This window comes from Lucilia cuprina, chromosome 5, assembly GCF_022045245.1.
Source record: "Lucilia cuprina isolate Lc7/37 chromosome 5, ASM2204524v1, whole genome shotgun sequence".
Lineage (NCBI taxonomy): Eukaryota > Metazoa > Arthropoda > Insecta > Diptera > Calliphoridae > Lucilia > Lucilia cuprina.
In genome coordinates this window covers 55,277,135-55,295,137 of record NC_060953.1, presented here as the reverse complement: position 1 = coordinate 55,295,137, position 18,003 = coordinate 55,277,135, and the positions used below count along the sequence as shown (strand labels likewise).

The following is an 18,003-nucleotide window of genomic DNA, read 5'->3' as shown; positions in this document are numbered from 1 at the left end:
AGACTATAGACTAGACTATAGACTAGACTATAGACTAGACTATAGACTAGACTATAGACTAGACTATAGACTAGACTATAGACTAGAATATTGACTAGAATATTGACTAGAATATAGACTAGAATATTGACTAGACTATAGACTAGACTACAGACATACATTTTTCAATACATTTTTGCTGCCATAAAGATAAATTTGTTTATTAATTAAACCATTCAACACAGTAGTAGTTTAAGCACAACAGCAGCAGTAGTAATAACTAAAACTGTAAAAAAACAACAACAACAAAGAATGTTGTTTGCATACAAAAGTGCAACTTACTAAAAGTTAAGAATGAACTAAAGCATGAGTATGAATATTTTGTGTAACATGCATAAACATACATATTTCGGAGAAAAAAAAAACTATCAACAACGGTTGCTGTAGTAAGTAATTCTGGCAACAGAAAAGAAAAACTTGTAATAAAAATAAATAAAATGATACAACGGTAATAATAATTTAATCAAACAACATTGCATACATTTACGAGTTCATTCTTGTAAGCTGCTGGCAATTGTTCAGTAGTTCTATAGGTGGTACTGTATCCTTTTAAAAAGTATAATATTTAAGGTAAAATATACCCCATTAAAAGTCCTAGAATTCACTTATTTAATATATTTTACCCCAAAATTATGCTATTGTTTTTGTGTTTGTATAGTTTCTGTGTATCCTTCAGCTTTGTTGGGTTTTTATGCAATTTACACAAATATACTTACAGCATTAAACATGTTTGTTGTCTACTTTTTTGTTGTTGTATTCTTAAGATTGTTAATATTATTTTCAGTATTTTTTTAATGTGCAAATTTTTTAACAGCAACATGCAACTGTTACCCACCAGGCAAACTACGAAAAAAACTCAAACACAGAACAATTACAGCGGAAAATAACGACAACTATGCTAAATACTCTGGCGTGGGAAAATCACAAAAACTTTAGCAAAAAATCACTTTTAAAGTCACACACACCACTCCTCTCTATGTATTCCATAAAACCTCATATATTTGAATCAACTGGTTTGATCTTGTCTCTAGAAAATGTTGGCAGAAAAATATATCAAGATTTTTATTTGTTTTTGTTAATTTTTGTACATAAATATATCTTGGGCTTTTTCTTTTTGAGTGTAAAATATTAAATCGTTAAAAATAGATTAATTTTTTTTTGTCGTATTTATGATTGTAAATCATGTTCCTGGAGTTGTTTAATTGGCTAACAATCTGGTTAAATGGAGTGTGGTAATAGGAAAACAAAATGTGTTATTAGCTGGTAATGTATCTGTGTTAAAATTATACAAGAAAGAGACATATACTATAGTGCAGAAAATCACACTTTATATATGTAGGTTAGATTTCCGTCAAATATTAACAGTAAAAATTAGTTCAGGAAATTTAAATATTTCAAATTATATAAAGACTAAAGATAAAATTATAGTTCTTTGTACATTTGAGTCTTTAGCCTATACTTTTGTCTATAATAATCTATTCTTTTGACTGTTGTCTGATTCAGTTCTAGTTCTGTTTTAGTTCAGATCTAGTTCAGTTCAGTTCAGTTCTAGTTTAGTTCTAGTTCAGTTCTAGTTCAGTTCTAGTTCAGTTCTAGTTCAGTTCTAGTTCAGTTCTAGTTCAGTTCTAGTTCAGTTCTAGTTCAGTTCTAGTTCAGTTCTAGTTCAGTTCTAGTTCAGTTCTAGTTCAGTTCTAGTTTAGTTCTAGTTCAGTTCTAGTTCAGTTCTAGTTCAGTTCAGTTCCAGTTCAGTTCTAGTTCAGCTTTGTTGCAAATACAATCAAACTGTTTAATTTTAGTTCTTTATAAATCACAATCTGCCATTAGCACAGGTGAACTCTATAAATTAAATTATTTTTCGTTTTTTTTTTGTTTAAGAATCAGAATAAAAAACAATTCACATAAAACAAACAGAGTAAAAAAAATTAATATTTATAACAAATGTTGTTGTTGATGATTGAAATTGTATGAATGGCAGCAGCTAACAGCAGTAGCAAACCCGGCACTCGTATTCGTATTATATTTCAATTGAAAATGCTACATGCAACAAGCTGAGTACGGTATCTGAACTTGTCTATATCAAAGAGGGAGATCAAATAACTTACAACATAATACAAAGATATAAAAAAACAACAGAACATAAAGAAGTCTAGATACATAGTTACATGTCGTATGGATAATTAGGGAACAGCCAAAAAATGAATTGCGAAATCGTTGTTTAAAATAAGTTGCTAATAAAGACTTTTCTCTAACATCTTGCCATTTCTATTTTTATTAAAAATCTTTAAATTTTATTAAATAACATAAATATTGTATTTAGTTTTTGTTTTTTTTTTTTTGAACTAGTCTAATATGTATACATGTAGTACAACACTAACTGTAAACTAGATATAAAAAGTTATATTTTCGATTTACAGACACACGTGTAAATCAACTCCTTATGCATTTCTTACGTCCGAATTATATGCTAGATCCAGTTGCCAATTAAAGCAAATAATGTTAATTTTATGTACCTAAAATTTTTTGCAAAACTTTATTTTAAAATAATTAAACAATTAACTTGTAAATAAAATTAAATTAATTTACTGTAATCATTATATAAATATTTTAAATCGGGGAATAATTTTAAAATTATATGTGTAAATTTTATATTTTATGAATTTGATGTCATGTACAGAAAGAATAATAGACTTAGAAAAAACATTGGACACACACATTCGAGTATATACAATGGCCTATATTCTATACTATCGTATAGACTAGACTATCTAGTCTATAGTCTAGTCTATAGTCTAGTCTATAGTCTAGTCTATAGTCTAGTCTATAGTCTAGTCTATAGTCTAGTCTATAGTCTAGTCTATAGTCTAGTCTATAGTCTAGTCTATAGTCTAGTCTATAGTCTAGTCTATAGTCTAGTCTATAGTCTAGTCTATAGTCTAGTCTATAGTCTAGTCTATAGTCTAGGCTATAGTCTAGTCTATAGTCTAGTCTATAGTTTAGTCTATAATCTAGTCTATAGTCTAGTCTATAGTCTAGTCTATAGTCTAGTCTATGTTATGGATTCTAATCTACAGTCCAGTCTAAATGCTGGTCCATAAACGAATCTATTGTATAGTCACTATCCTAGCCTATAGTCCAATTTGTAGTCTTATTCATAGTCTAATAATAAGCACATCTTTTTGTTTTTAATTTTTATCTATTACTTTGAATTTTACTAAATGAGCAATTTTGCATCTGTTAAATAATAGAATTTTCCTGTAACCATATTTGTGTAGTCGTGTAGACGGTCTTCTTATTTACACTACTATTTTCATATACAAAATATTTAAAACAACTTGTTACTTAAAACAAGTATGCATGTACAAAAACAACAAGAGTAAACTGAAAGTTTTTTTGTTATTCTTTTACAAACATAATACGTTCTAACTCCTGATGTTTTTACTATTAGATATTTCTCACAGATTTTATTCAGTACGTTTGTTTATATGTACGTCTGTCGTTCGGTCTGTCTGTGTACAAGTAATATTCAATGAATTAAAGATAAATGAATGAATTAAGTTTTAACAAAAAAAAAAATACATACAATTAAATACACAACTGTGCAGTTCTTCATTTTTTGTTGAGATACACGAAAAAAATACATGGATTTCCCATACATTTTTAGCGGATCTAACTATTTTGTTGGATTTAATTAAAACATTTAAATACTTTTTGTTTTAATTGCGAATAATTTTGTCATTTGTAACAACTACAGTAATTAAGTATGCGATTTTTTATTTTTTTGTTTTAAAAAAAGGTTTTTATTCCATTGGAATTTAAAGAATATATAGCGACTAAGCCAGCTAACAGACATAAGATAATACAAAAACTACTACTAGACTACACCATAGACTAGACTATAGACCGAAAATAGACTAGACCATAGACTGTCCATAGACTAGACTTTAGATTAGACTATAGACTAAAGACTGAACAATAGACTAGACTATAGACTAGACTATAGACTAGACTATAGACTACTCTATAAACTAGACTATAGACTAGACTATAGACTAGACAATAGACTAGACAATAGACTAGACTATAGACTAGACTATAGACTAGACTATAGACTAGACTATAGACTAGACTATAGACTAGACTATAGACTAGACTATAGACTAGACTATAGACTAGACTATAGACTAGACTATAGACTAGACTATAGACTAGACTATAGATTAGACTATAGACTAGACTATAGACTATACTATAGACTAGACTATTGACTAGACTATTGACTAGACTATAGTCTAGACTTTAGAATAGACAATAGACTAGACTATAGACTATAGATTTGCTATAGACTAGACTATAGTCTAGACTATGGACTAGGCTATAGACTAGATTATAGACTAGACTATAGACTGAACTATAGGCTAGACTATGGACTAGACTATAGACTGAACTATAGGCTAGACTATGGACTAGACTATAGACTAGACTAAAGACTAGAATATAAACTAGACTATAGACTAGACTATAGGCTAGACTATAGACTAGAATATAGACTAGACTATAGACTAGACTATAGGCTAGACTATAGACTAGACTATAGACTAGACCATAGAATAGACTATAGACTAGACTACAGACTATAGTATAGACTAGATTATAAACTAGACCAAAGACTAGACTATAGACGAACCATAGACTAGAATTTAGACAAGACTAAAAACCAGACTAGACCAGTCTAGACTAGACTACAGACCAAACTATGCTAGACTATAGAGTAGACTATAGACTAGACTATAGCCTATGCTATAGACTAGACAATAAACGAGTCTGTAGACTACAGATTAAACTATAGTTCTTACTAAAGAATTTGCTAATAATATACCGTTAATCTAAATATTTTTGTCATTAACTAAACTTTGCTTATAAACTTATAATAATTTCCATTAACTTTTAAAAATATATGTTTTTTTTTCATCTTTTTCCCCTCCCACCAACCACAACATGACCTCTATTTACTGGCAATAAAAATTCATTCAGAATGCCTTATATAATAAATGTTATACATTTTTTTTGGCTCTTTAAACACAAATATGTAAAAGCCAATACTTATGACGACTACAGCTAAAATACAAATTGTAAATGTATAATAAGTATTTGACCACATTATGTTGTTGTAGTTGTAGAACATATTTTACTAAAATTAAACCACAGAAACTCAAAGATACCGCGCATTTTACAAGCTGTTTAATGCAACTGCTTGTGGCAATATAAATTGTTAATACTTAATACTACTATTACAGATGTTTATGTTGTTGCCGTTGGAGTTTTCTTTATATAGATTTGTTTTTCTATTATGCATTTTATATATTTAACGGTGAATGTATATAGTATTTCTATCTATAATGTCTTTTGATAGAAAACAATGTTTAAGCAACAATTTACAGCCACATAGGCAACCACATCTTTATAACTATTATCAACTGAAACATCATTCTTATTATTATTATTATTTCAATTGTTATAATGACGATCGTCGACATCATTATCGTCATTGTTGTAGGCAGTTGAGGTGTCGTAATGTTCTGCTCGTTGCGCTTCAGGTGTCAAAATTTAAAAAAAAATCTAATTTTTTTTTCGTATCTGTGTTTGTCTTCTTATAAATTTTAAACACTTGACTCAACATTGTGAAATTTTTTCAAGTGTAACGGGTTTAAAATTGTAAAATATTCTTAAAAAATAAAGAAACAGAATTTGTTTTCGTTGTCTTGTATTCCATTTGAAATAGTTTGTTGCGAGGACGAGGGGGAGAAATGCAAAAATCGACATGAGCATAAAGTTTTTCGTAGACTAACGTTCGAATAAGACACAGAAATTCAACCCGAATTTGTAACTAGAAACCATTTGTTGTCGCTTAGACTAAAGTAAAGAATGGGGCAGTTAAGGCACGCCTGAGAAAAAAAAATTAAAAACTATAGGCGATTAATCTTAGATGCAAGACACCCTTCAACGATCATTAAAGAGTCAAAATCTATGTAAAGTTATTTTTCATTATTCCATTTTAATGTTCTTATATTCTGGGAAATAAAATTAAAAATTGTTTCTCAAAAATCTTTTCTAAATTTTAAATCTTTTTAAAGGCCTTCATTATTTTTCTAATTTTAGATTTTTGTAAGTATTATTATGCTGTTAAAATTATTATGAAAATAGTTAAATTTACATTTTTATTTTTCCAATTATTAAAATAAAGTAACCGCAAACAGATTTTTATCTTTAAAATACAATAATACCTATTATTGTACGAATATTTTATTCACACCGCACAGTACAACGAAACTGATAAAATATATAAACATTTTTATATTTATTTATACAATACAGTTGCAAATTATATTGTAAATTTACTTACCAAATAGGATAACGATGACCATACACCAGTTGTAGTATAATAGACCAGAATCTTTAGAGGGAATCGAGCCCACAGGCTCCAGACAGACCTAGCCAACCGGAGCACTAATTAAGAAATAAAAACTGTTAGTTTAATAGAAACTTTGCGATCAATTTAAAGAGAAAATTTTAAGTTCTTTCATCAGCAAATTTTATGTAAAAAAATCATGATTTAATTTCGAAAACTTTACGATCACTTAATATTCTATAGAAAATTTCACAATCACTATACTTTTTTAGAAAATTTCACGATCAGCAGATTTTCTATAGAAAATTTCACGATCAGCAGATTTTCTATAGAAAATTTCACGATCAGTAGATTTTCTATAGAAAATTCCACGATCAGTAGATTTTCTACAGAAAATTTCACGATCAGTACATTTTCTATAGAAAATTTCACGATCAGTACATTTTCTGTAAAAAATTTCACGATCAATAGATTTTCTATAGAAAATTTCACGATCAGTAGATTTTTTATAGAAAATTTCACGATCAGTAGATTTTTTATAGTAGATTTTCTGCAGTTGATTTTCTATAGAAAATTTCACAATTAGTAGATTTTCTATAGAAAACTTCAAGTTCAGTAGATTTCCTATAAAAAATTTCACAATCAGTAGAATTTCTACATAAAATTTCACGATCAGTAGATTTTCTATAGAAAATTTCACGATTTTCTATAGAAAATTTCATGATCAGTAGATTTTCTTTAGAAAATTTCACGATCAGTAGATTTTCTTTAGAAAATTTCATGATCAGTAGATTTTCTATAGAAAATTTCACGATCAGTAGTTTTTCTATAGGTTTTATTTTTCACTAGATTTTCTATAGAAAATTTCACAATCAGTTGATTTTCTATAGAAAATTTTACAATCAGTTGATTTTCTATAGAAAATTTCACGATCAATTGATTTTCTATAGAAAATTTCATGATCAGTTGATTTTCTATAGAAAATTTCACGATCAGTTGATTTTCTATAGAAAAGTTCACGATCAGTTGATTTTCTATAGAAAAGTTCACGATCAGTTGATTGTCTATAGAAAAGTTCACGATCAGTTGATTTTCTATAGAAAAGTTCACGATCAGTTGATTTTCTATAGAAAATTTCACGATCAGTTGATTTTCTATAGAAAATTTCACGATCAGTAGATTTTCTATAGAAAATTTCACGATCAGTAGATTTTCTATAGAAAATTTCACGATCAGTAGATTTTCTATAGAAAATTTCACGATCAGTAGATTTTCTATAGAAAATTTCACGATCAGTACATTTTCTATAGAAAATTTCACGATCAGTACATTTTCTATAGAAAATTTCACGATCAGTACATTTTCTATAGAAAATTTCACGATCAGTACATTTTCTATAGAAAATTTCACGATCAGTAGATTTTCTATAGAAAATTTCACGATCAATAGATTTTCTATAGAAAATTTCACGATCAATAGATTTTCTATAGAAAATTTCACGATCAGTAGATTTTCTCTAGAAATTTTCACGATGAGTAGAATTTCTCTAGAAATTTTCACGATAGGTAGATTTTCTATAGAAAATTTCACGATCAGTAGATTTTCTCTAGAAATTTTCACGATAGGTAGATTTTCTATAGAAAATTTCACGATCAGTAGATTTTCTATAGAAAATTTCACGATCAGTAGATTTTCTATAGAAAATTTCACGATCAGTAGATTTTCTATAGAAAATTTCACGATCAGTAGATTTTCTATAGAAAATTTCACGATCAGTAGATTTTCTATAGAAAATTTCACGATCAGTAGTTTTTCTATAGAAAATTTCACGATCAGTAGTTTTTCTATAGATAATTTTCCAATCAGAAATTTTTCTATAGAAAATTTCAAAATCAGCAAATTTTCCATAGAAAATTTCACGATCAGTAGATTTTCTATAAAAAATTTCACGATCAGTAGATTTTCTATAGAAAATTTAACGATTAGTTGATTTTCTATGGAAAATTTAACGTCTGAAAGATTTTCTATAGAAAATTTCACGTTTAGAAGATTTTCTAAAGAAAATTTCACGTTTAGAAGATTTTCTAAAGAAAATTTCACGATCACTAGGTATTCTATAGAAAATTTCATGGTCATTACATTTTTTATAGAAAGTTTCAAGATCAGTACGATTTTCTATAGAAAATATGAGGATCGCTAGATATTCAAAATTTCACGATCATAAAATTTTCTTTTCTTTAGAACACGTTTCACTGTTCCATTGGCCTGTTGTTACAATATATTTTTTCTGTCTTAAGTACCGTATTCTAAATAGTTGTTTAAAAGAAGACAAGACTACGACAACAACTATAAAAACAACAACAAAAACGTTTTACAATTCGTTAAACAGGTGTGGCTGTTGTCTAAACTTGAGCTGGCAAAAAAATTGTAAAAAAAACTTTAGCAATATCGAATTTATTTTTTGCTATGTTTTGTATGTATATATAATTTTTTTTACAGTTCATTATATTGACAGTTATGTCTAACAATAAATAAGACAGCAAGCATACACTAGGCACTTTTAACGAACATTTAAACAAAATGTACTCATTCAAAATACTTGTTGGTTGGTTTTTTTCTACAACATATAAACATGCACTTCATGTAAGAAAATACAATTTTGAGGTCTAGTTAATTTTAGAATATTATTTTGAAGATAAAATATAGTCCTATTAAAGTAGTGATAGTTGTTACAATCTAGAATTAAAGATCTACATTATAAAGTAACCATCGATTGAGAAGCATTTTATAAAACGTTATAACAATGTCCGTCCTTCTTGTAATAAAAGAGCTCTATGTCTCCCAAAAGAGAGTGCTGATCTCTATATGCATTAGTGTTTATCCTCTCTTTTACGTAAAACAATATTAGTAATCAATAAAATATCCTTATTTAATAGAGTATTTGTCAATCGACTTCAACTTCTATTATTTTTATTATTTTAATAAAATTTTTTTAACTTTAATTTGTTAAAAAACTCTTATCAATTATATTAATCTCGTATTCTCTTTACAGATTTTCCAGCCTTCTTTTTTCTCTGCAATTCTAACATCTGCATCAAGTAAGTTTTTTTGCCACAATCTTTTAAAAAAATACTCCCTAGATTTTTATGTTTTTTTTTCAAATAATTTATGTTAAATTATTTTTTTATTTTTTAATAACATTTGACCTCTTTTAGTTTCTTTGTCTTTTTTTACTATCTGTTTCTCTCTTTGCGTTAAAAAATTATTATTTAAAAAAGTTTAATAGTTATGTAAATGATCTATCAAATAAGTTTATGTTTTTTTTTTATTTTTCAACTTCAGTTAATTACTGCACATAATTCATTACAATTTCTAACCACAAAATTTACATTCAAATTATATATTTATAAATAAAAATTATCTATAAATGTCAGTTAGGAATTTGTATAGAATAAGGGTAGTGTGTTTTTTATTTCATGGAAAAGTGTTGATGTTTTTATCCTCAAAAATTAGAAAATTACACAATCGGTATGATATTCAGTAAAAAAATTTCACGCTCAGTAGATTTTGTATAGAAAATTACACGATCAGAATGATTTTCAGTAGAAAATTTCACGTTTATTATTTTTTTATAGAAAATTTCATTATTAGTAGATTTTCTATAGAAAATTTCACGATCAGTAGATTTTCTATAAAAAATTTCACGATCAGTAGATTTTCTACAAAAAATTTCTCGATCAGTAGATTTTCAGTAGAAAATTTCACAAACAGTAGATTTTCTATAGAAAATTTAGATTGGTAGATTTTCTCTAAAAAATTTCACGATCTCTAGAAAATTTCACGATCATTAGATTTTGTATAGAAAATTACACGATAAGTAGATTTTGTATAGATAATAACACGATCAGTATGATTTTCAGTAGAAAATTTCACGATCAGTAGATTTTGTATAGAAAATTACACGATCAGTTGATTTTCTATAGAAAATTTCATGATCAGTAGATTTTCTAGAAATGTATGGAATTTTCACGATCAGTAGATTTTCTAAAGAAAATTTCACGTTCAGTAGATTTTGTATAGAAAATTGCACGATCAGTAGATTTTGTATAAAAAAATAACACGATCAGTATGATTTTCAGTAGAAAATTTCACGATCAGTAGATTTTCTAAAGAAAATGTTACAATCGGTAGATTTTCCTTAGAAAATTTCACATTCGGTAGATTTTTTACAGAAAATTTCACAATCGGTAGATTTTGTATAGAAAATTACACGATCGGTAGATTTTGTATAGAAAATGTCACGATCAATAGATTTTCTATATATACGATCTGTAGATTTTGTATAGAAAATTACACAATCGGTATGATATTCAGTAAAAAAATTTCACGCTCAGTAGATTTTCTATAGAAAATTTCACGATCAGTAGATTTTCTATAAAAAATTTCACGATCCGTAGATTTTCAGTAGAAAATTTCACAAACAGTAGATTTTCTACAGAAAATTTAGATTGGTAGATTTTCTCTAAAAAATTTCACGATCTCTAGAAAATTTCACGATCAATAGATTTTGCATAGAAAATTACACGATAAGTAGATTTTGTATAGATAATAACACGATCAGGATGATTTTCAGTAGAAAACTTCACGATCAGTAGATTTTGTATAGAAAATTACACGACCAGTAGATTTTGTATAGAAAATTTCATGATCAGTAGATTTTCTATAAATGTATGGAAAATTTCACGATCAGTAGATTTTCTAAAGAAAGTTTCACGTTCAGTAGATTTTGTATAGAAAACTGCACGATCAGTAGATTTTGTAGATTTTAACACGATCAGTATGATTTTCAGTAAAAAATTTCACGATCAGTAGATTTTCTAAAGAAAATGTTACAATCGGTAGATTTTCTATAGAAAATTTCACATTCGGTTGATTTTTTATAGAAAATTTCACAATCGGTAGATTTTGTATAGAAAATCACACGATCGGTAGATTTTGTATAGAAAATGTCACGATCAATAGATTTTCTATAGAAAATTGCAGGATCAGTATGACTTTTGTATAAAATTTCACAATCAGAAGGTTTTCTATAGAAAATTACACGATCTGTAGATTTTCTAAAGAAAATTTCACTATCAGTATATTTTTTGTAGAAAATTGCACGATCAATATGTTTTTTTGTAGAGAATTTCATGATCAGTAGATTTTCTGTAGAAAATTACACGATCAGTAGATTTTCTATAGAAAATTTCGCGATCAATATGTTTTTTTGTGGAGAATTTCAAAATCAGTAGATTTTCTATATAAAATTACACGATCAGTAGATTTTGTATAAAAAATTTCACGATCAGTAAATTTTCTATAGAAAATTACACGGTCAGTAGATTTTGTATAGAAAATTGCACGATCAATAGATTTTCTGTAGAAAATTTCACGATGAATATATTTTATCTAGAAAATTTCACGATCAATAGATTTTTTACTCAAAATTTTATTATTAGTATGATTTGCTATTGAAAATTTCACAATCAGTATGATTATCTATAGATTTTTTAGAAAATTTGACAATTGTCTTTAGTAAGTTTCACGATTAGTATGGTTTTCTATAGAAAACTCTATAATCAGTAGATTTTCTACAAAAAATTGTACGATCAGTATATTTCCTAATAAAAATTTTACAACTAGTATGATTTTCAGAAAATTTTCTGAAGATCAGTATGATTTTCTTTAGAAAATTTTACTATCAGTAATTTTTTTTATAAAAAATTGTACGATCAGTAGATTTTCTATAGTCGAATCACACTTCTCGGAACTACCCAAATGAAAAAAGAATTATGCATATTTATTATGTATTTTTTTCTCTGTATAATAATACAAAGTTTATGTATTTTTGCTAAAATACATTTTGTATTTTTAAGTAAATATCAAAGTTATTTTATGTCACCGCTGTTGTGCTGCTGTCTGTGAAAATAATAATAAATCAATATTGACATTATGCTTGTTGGACTCAATAATTATTCCGAATTGTCAACAAATAGATGAAATATTTATTCGATGTTTTTATGGTTGTTGATTTAATAACATTTTTAAAAATGCACTTGTTTAAAATGTAAATAGTAATAACGTTTAGTTATTGAAGATAAAAACATGCATAAACATAAATTTGTAATTTTAGATCATGTCAATAATGGTTTTTGGAGTAATCAAGAGAATACATACATATGTAAAGAGTTAAGCAGCAGATTATATCAATTATACAGGGTGCTGTTTATAGTTTAAACAATATAGAGTGTAAATAATAGTTTTCAGTGTAAAGTTTCATGATCAGTAGATCTTCTATAGAAATTTACACGATCAGTAGATTTTGTATAGAAAATTTCATGATCAGTAGATCTTCTATAGAAATTTACACGATTAGTAGATTTTCTATAGAAAATTTCACGATCAGTAGATTTTCTATAGAAAATTTCACGATCAGTAGATTTTCTATAGAAAATTTCACGATCAGTAGATTTTCTATAGAAAATTTCACGATCAGTAGATTTTCTATAGAAAATTTCACGATCAGTAGATTTTCTATAGAAAATTTCACGATCAGTAGATTTTCTATAGAAAATTTCACGATCAGTAGATTTTCTATAGAAAATTTCACGATCAGTAGATTTTCTATAGAAAATTTCACGATCAGTAGATTTTCTATAGAAAATTTCACAATCAGTAGATTTTCTATAGAAAATTTCACGATCAGTAGATTTTCTATAGAAAATTTCACGATCAGTAGATTTTTTATAGAAAATTTCACGATCAGTAGATTTTCTATAGAAAATTTCACGATCAGTAGATTTTCTATAGAAAATTTCACGATCAGTAGATTTTTTATAGAAAATTTCACGATCAGTAGATATTCTATTGAAAATTTTACGATCAGTAGATTTTCTATAGAAATTGAATCATCAATTGTACGATCAATATAGTTTCTATAGAACATTTTACGTTTAATTTCTTTAGAAATAATGAACGATCAATAGATCTTCTGATGATAGATGAGAAATATTACACGATCATATTAGATTTTCGAATGTTAACTGTAGATAATACAGACAAATCTGTTTTTATGGTTGTACAACTTCACACCACTTGCTGATCTAGATCCAATCATGATCTTTGAAAGAAATATTAGACATTCCTTAAACATAAGCATAATTTCATTAAATCAAGGCCCTGTTAACTCCAGCTGGGATTTGTTTTAATAATTTATTACTCTGGTTTGATATTACTAACAATTTCATTATATTTTTTCTATAAATACTCTATGATTTATAATTTCATTGTTGTTTGCGTTTGCAATTTTAAAGTTTAATTAATGTTGCTCTAAAATGTCTAACATGTTAATGATACAGGTGCCTGGCTAAAAGCCAATTATGTCCTTGAGTCAACACAATAATGAATAACAAAAAAAATCTGTGCAACAATCGCCTAAACACCAATAAACAATGAGCATCAAAAGTAATTAAACACCAAAAAAATTTTATGGTTTTTCTTAAAATTTCATCTAACTAATATAAAAACTATAAAATTATTATAAAAACCTTTAGATTTCACAACACAAATCTGTTAACACACTTTTAACGCTCACTGTAGAAAAACGAAACATATTTACAAAATTATGTTTAAATCTAAAAGCTTTATTTTCAAAATATTTATATACATTCGTATGTGGTAAATTTATATTCATTATTATTTACAACACACACACACACCTACATACATACACATTATTGATTATTGGTTGAAATCTATACAGCAAAATTCATAAACAATTAAATTTAAATTGTCATTGTATATATGACAACCAAATGGTGAGTATAACAAATTATATGATTACAGGTTAAATTCATATGTAATATACGGCATCAGGTTTCAAATTAGAGGAAAATTTTTTAAGAATTTTTCTTTTCAGAATTAATTAAATACTTTTTAAGTATTTGAAAAAAATGTCTGTAATTATTGATAAATTCAGCTATCAGCAAAAGTAAAAGGTAGACAACGATTATTATGCAATTCATAAATAATTTATGTAACAAATACAATCAAGATCAAAAGATTTGTTATAGAAAATTCAAGATCGGTATATCTTTTATGGAAAATTTAAACTATCAAAAGATTTTCTATAGAAAATTTCAACGAGCAAAAGATTTTTATAGAAAACTTCACGATCAGTAAATTTTCTAAGAAAATTACATGATCTGTAGATTTCCTATGGAAAATTTCACGATCAGTAAATTTTTCACAAAAAATTTCACGATCAGTTGAAATTCTATAGAAAATTTTACAATCAGTATGATTTTTTATAAAAAATATGATTTTCTATCGAAAATTTCACGTTCAGTAGATTTTCTATAGAAATTTCATGATAACTAAGTTTTTAGAGAACTTCAAGATCAGCTGAGTTTTCACTATCAGTACATTTTTTAATGAAAATCATAGAGATGATCTTCTATAACCAATTTAACGATCAGTAAAGTTTTAAAGGACAATTTTACGATCAGTAGATTTACTATAAAAAAATTAACGATATTCATAAAAAATTTCACGAACAGTATGATTTTCTATAGAAAATTTCAGGATTATTGTGATTTTATATGGAGAATTTTATGATCAGTATGATGTGCTATTGTAAATTTCACGTTCAGTATATTTTCAATAGAAAATTTTAAGATCAGTTTAGTTTCTAGAGAAAATTTCACGATCACTATGATTTTTTTTATAGAAAATTTCACGATTAGTAGATTTTTATGGAAAATTTCAATGATCTTCTATAACCAATTTAACGATCAGTAAATTGTTAAAAGAAAATTTCACTATCAGTAGATTTACTATAAAAAATTTAACAATCTGTAAATATTATAGAGAAAATTTTCAAATCAGTATGATTTTCTATAGAAAATTTCAATATCAGTATGATTTCTATAGAAAATTTCACTATCACTATAATTTTCTATAGAAAATTACACGATCAATATGATTTTCTATAGAAAATTTCACGATCAATATTATTTTCTAAAGTAAACATTACAATAAGTAGATTTTCTAAAAACAATTTAACGATTTTCTATAGAAAAGTTTACGATCAGCAAATTTTTTATAAAAATTTCACGATCACTAGGTTTTTCTAAAGAAAAATTTACAGGCAGTAGATTTTTTATTGAAAATGCAACAATCAGTTCATTTTCAAAAGAAAATTTTACGATCAGTTTAATTTCATTGAAATTTCACGATCATTAGATTTTCTATAGAAAATATTATGATTAGTAGACATTCAATAGAAAATTACATGATCAGTAGATTTTCATTAGAAAATTTCATGTTCAGTTTAATTTCTATAGAAAATTTCACGATCAGTAGGTTTTCTATAAAACAAGTAGGAAAGTATAGTCGGGCATGGCCGACCATATAATACCCTACACCATGAGTATATTTTTACAATTTTTACTTTTATAAAATTTTTATTTTTTGTAAAGAAAGTTTTATGTTGAATACTTATTACCATAATTCCAAAACATTTAAGCCATTTATTGATAAAAAACTAAAATTTCTAAATGAGGCTTTATATAGGTCAAATATGGGCCGATCCTCGGTAAATTTGGGAAAAGGATATATTTCTAAATAACAGTTAGTTTTGTTGAGTTTCATTGCGATACAAATGGTTACAAGTCAATTTTAGACGTTTAAGTCATTTTTTGAAGGGGGGTTTGTATGGGGGCTAGGGTCAAATATAGGCCGATCCTTACGAAAATCTGCAGTATCGTTTATACTTATGTAAAACTTATTTGTGCCAATTTTTAGAGAGATAGCACAATATTTGACGTAATTATAGCATAAAAAGTTCAAATCGGGAGGTACGGTTGTATGGGGGCTAGGTGAAATAATGGACCGATTTCAACCATTTTCAATAGGCTTCGTCCTTGTGCCAAAAAACATGCTTGGTCCAAATTTCATCAAATTATCTTGAAAATTGCGGCCTGTACCTTGCGCACAAGGTTTACATGGACAGCCAACCAGCCAGCCACCCTCCCCACTATAGTCGTGTAGGGTATAAAAATCACGATCAGTACATTTTCTATAGAAAATATAACGATTAGCAGACTTTCAATAGAATATTTCATGATCAGTAATTTTTGAATAGAAAATTTCATGATCAGTTTAATTCTCACGATCAGTTTAATTTCTATAGAAAATTTCACGATCTGTATGATTTTATATAGAAATTTCACGATCAGTAGATTTTATATAGAAAATATCACAATCAGTTGATTTTTTACAGAAAATATCACAATCAGCAGATTTTTTATAGAAAATTTCACGATGAGTAGGTTTTCTATAGAAAATTTCACGATCAGTAGATTTTCTATAGAAAATTTCACGATCAGTAGATTTTCTATAAAAAATTTCACGATCAGTAGATTTTCTATAAAAAATTTCACGATCAGTAGATTTTCTATAGAAAATTTCACGATCAGTAGATTTTTTATAGAAAAAAATTCAGGATCAGTAGATTTTTTATAGAAAAAAATTTAAATTTTTTATGAAAAATTTATTAATCAATAGATTTGTTATAGACAATTTCACGATCAGTTTGATTTTCAGTAGATTTTTTATAGAAATTGTACGATCACTAGGTTTTTCTATAAAAAATTATACGATCAGTAGATTATCTATTACAAATTTCACGTTTAGTAGATTTTCTAATGAAAATTGTATGATCATTAGTTTTTTAAACAAAATTTTACGATTACTTGATTTTCTGTTTTAAAAATATCAAAAATAGAGTATTCTCTAATGAAAATATAACGATCAGTTCATAATTAGAATTATACAAACAATTTTATATAAAATTTGATCTTTCAATAGATTTTCTTTATAAAATAGAACGATCAGTAAATCTTCTATAGAATAATGACCGATCAATAGATTTTCTATGGAAAATTGTACCAACTGTATATAACTTGACAATCTGTTGATTATTTATAGCAATTTTTTGTTGGATTTTCTATAGGAAATAGTGGTAATCTGTAGATTTCTCTAAGAGGAAATTTCTATACATGATTTCTCTTAGTTTAAAACCCCCCAAAATTTTTGTGACTTTATCTTACCTTTTCATTCATAAAATTGGCAATAAAACTAACAATGACCGCAACTTGTACAGCTGACATTGTTGGGGGCTAGATGATGGGTTGAGTGAGGAATTAAACTGAATGAGAATGCATATAAAACAGTTGCGACCAGATTGCATGATCGTTTCATTACAATTTTATTGTTGTGTATTGTTTTAACATTTTTGTTATGATTTTTTATATTTTTATAAATTTTATTAAAAAGAAAAAAAATTGTGCAGTTTTTTGTTTTGATTAAAATTTTTCTTGTATAAAAATATTTTTTATTTATTTTTGTTATGCTCTCCCTTTAACAATTGTATGCCGAAAGTATTTATGTATTTTTGTGTTGAAAATTTTTAGCAATTGTTTATTTGTTTTAAAGGCAAAAAATAAAATAACAAA

General features: G+C 26.6%; 1 protein-coding gene across 2 annotated transcripts in view; it reads left to right on the top strand.

Moving 5' to 3' along the window:
* LOC111689799 overlaps positions 1 to 18,003 on the top strand; it is a 97,116-nt gene that overhangs the window by 29,165 nt on the left and 49,948 nt on the right. For both annotated transcript variants that reach the window (XM_046953280.1, XM_046953279.1), the window contains one exon: positions 9,498 to 9,543. The gene's annotated coding sequence lies outside the window, so the exon portion shown is untranslated. The remainder of the gene's footprint in view (positions 1 to 9,497; positions 9,544 to 18,003) is intronic.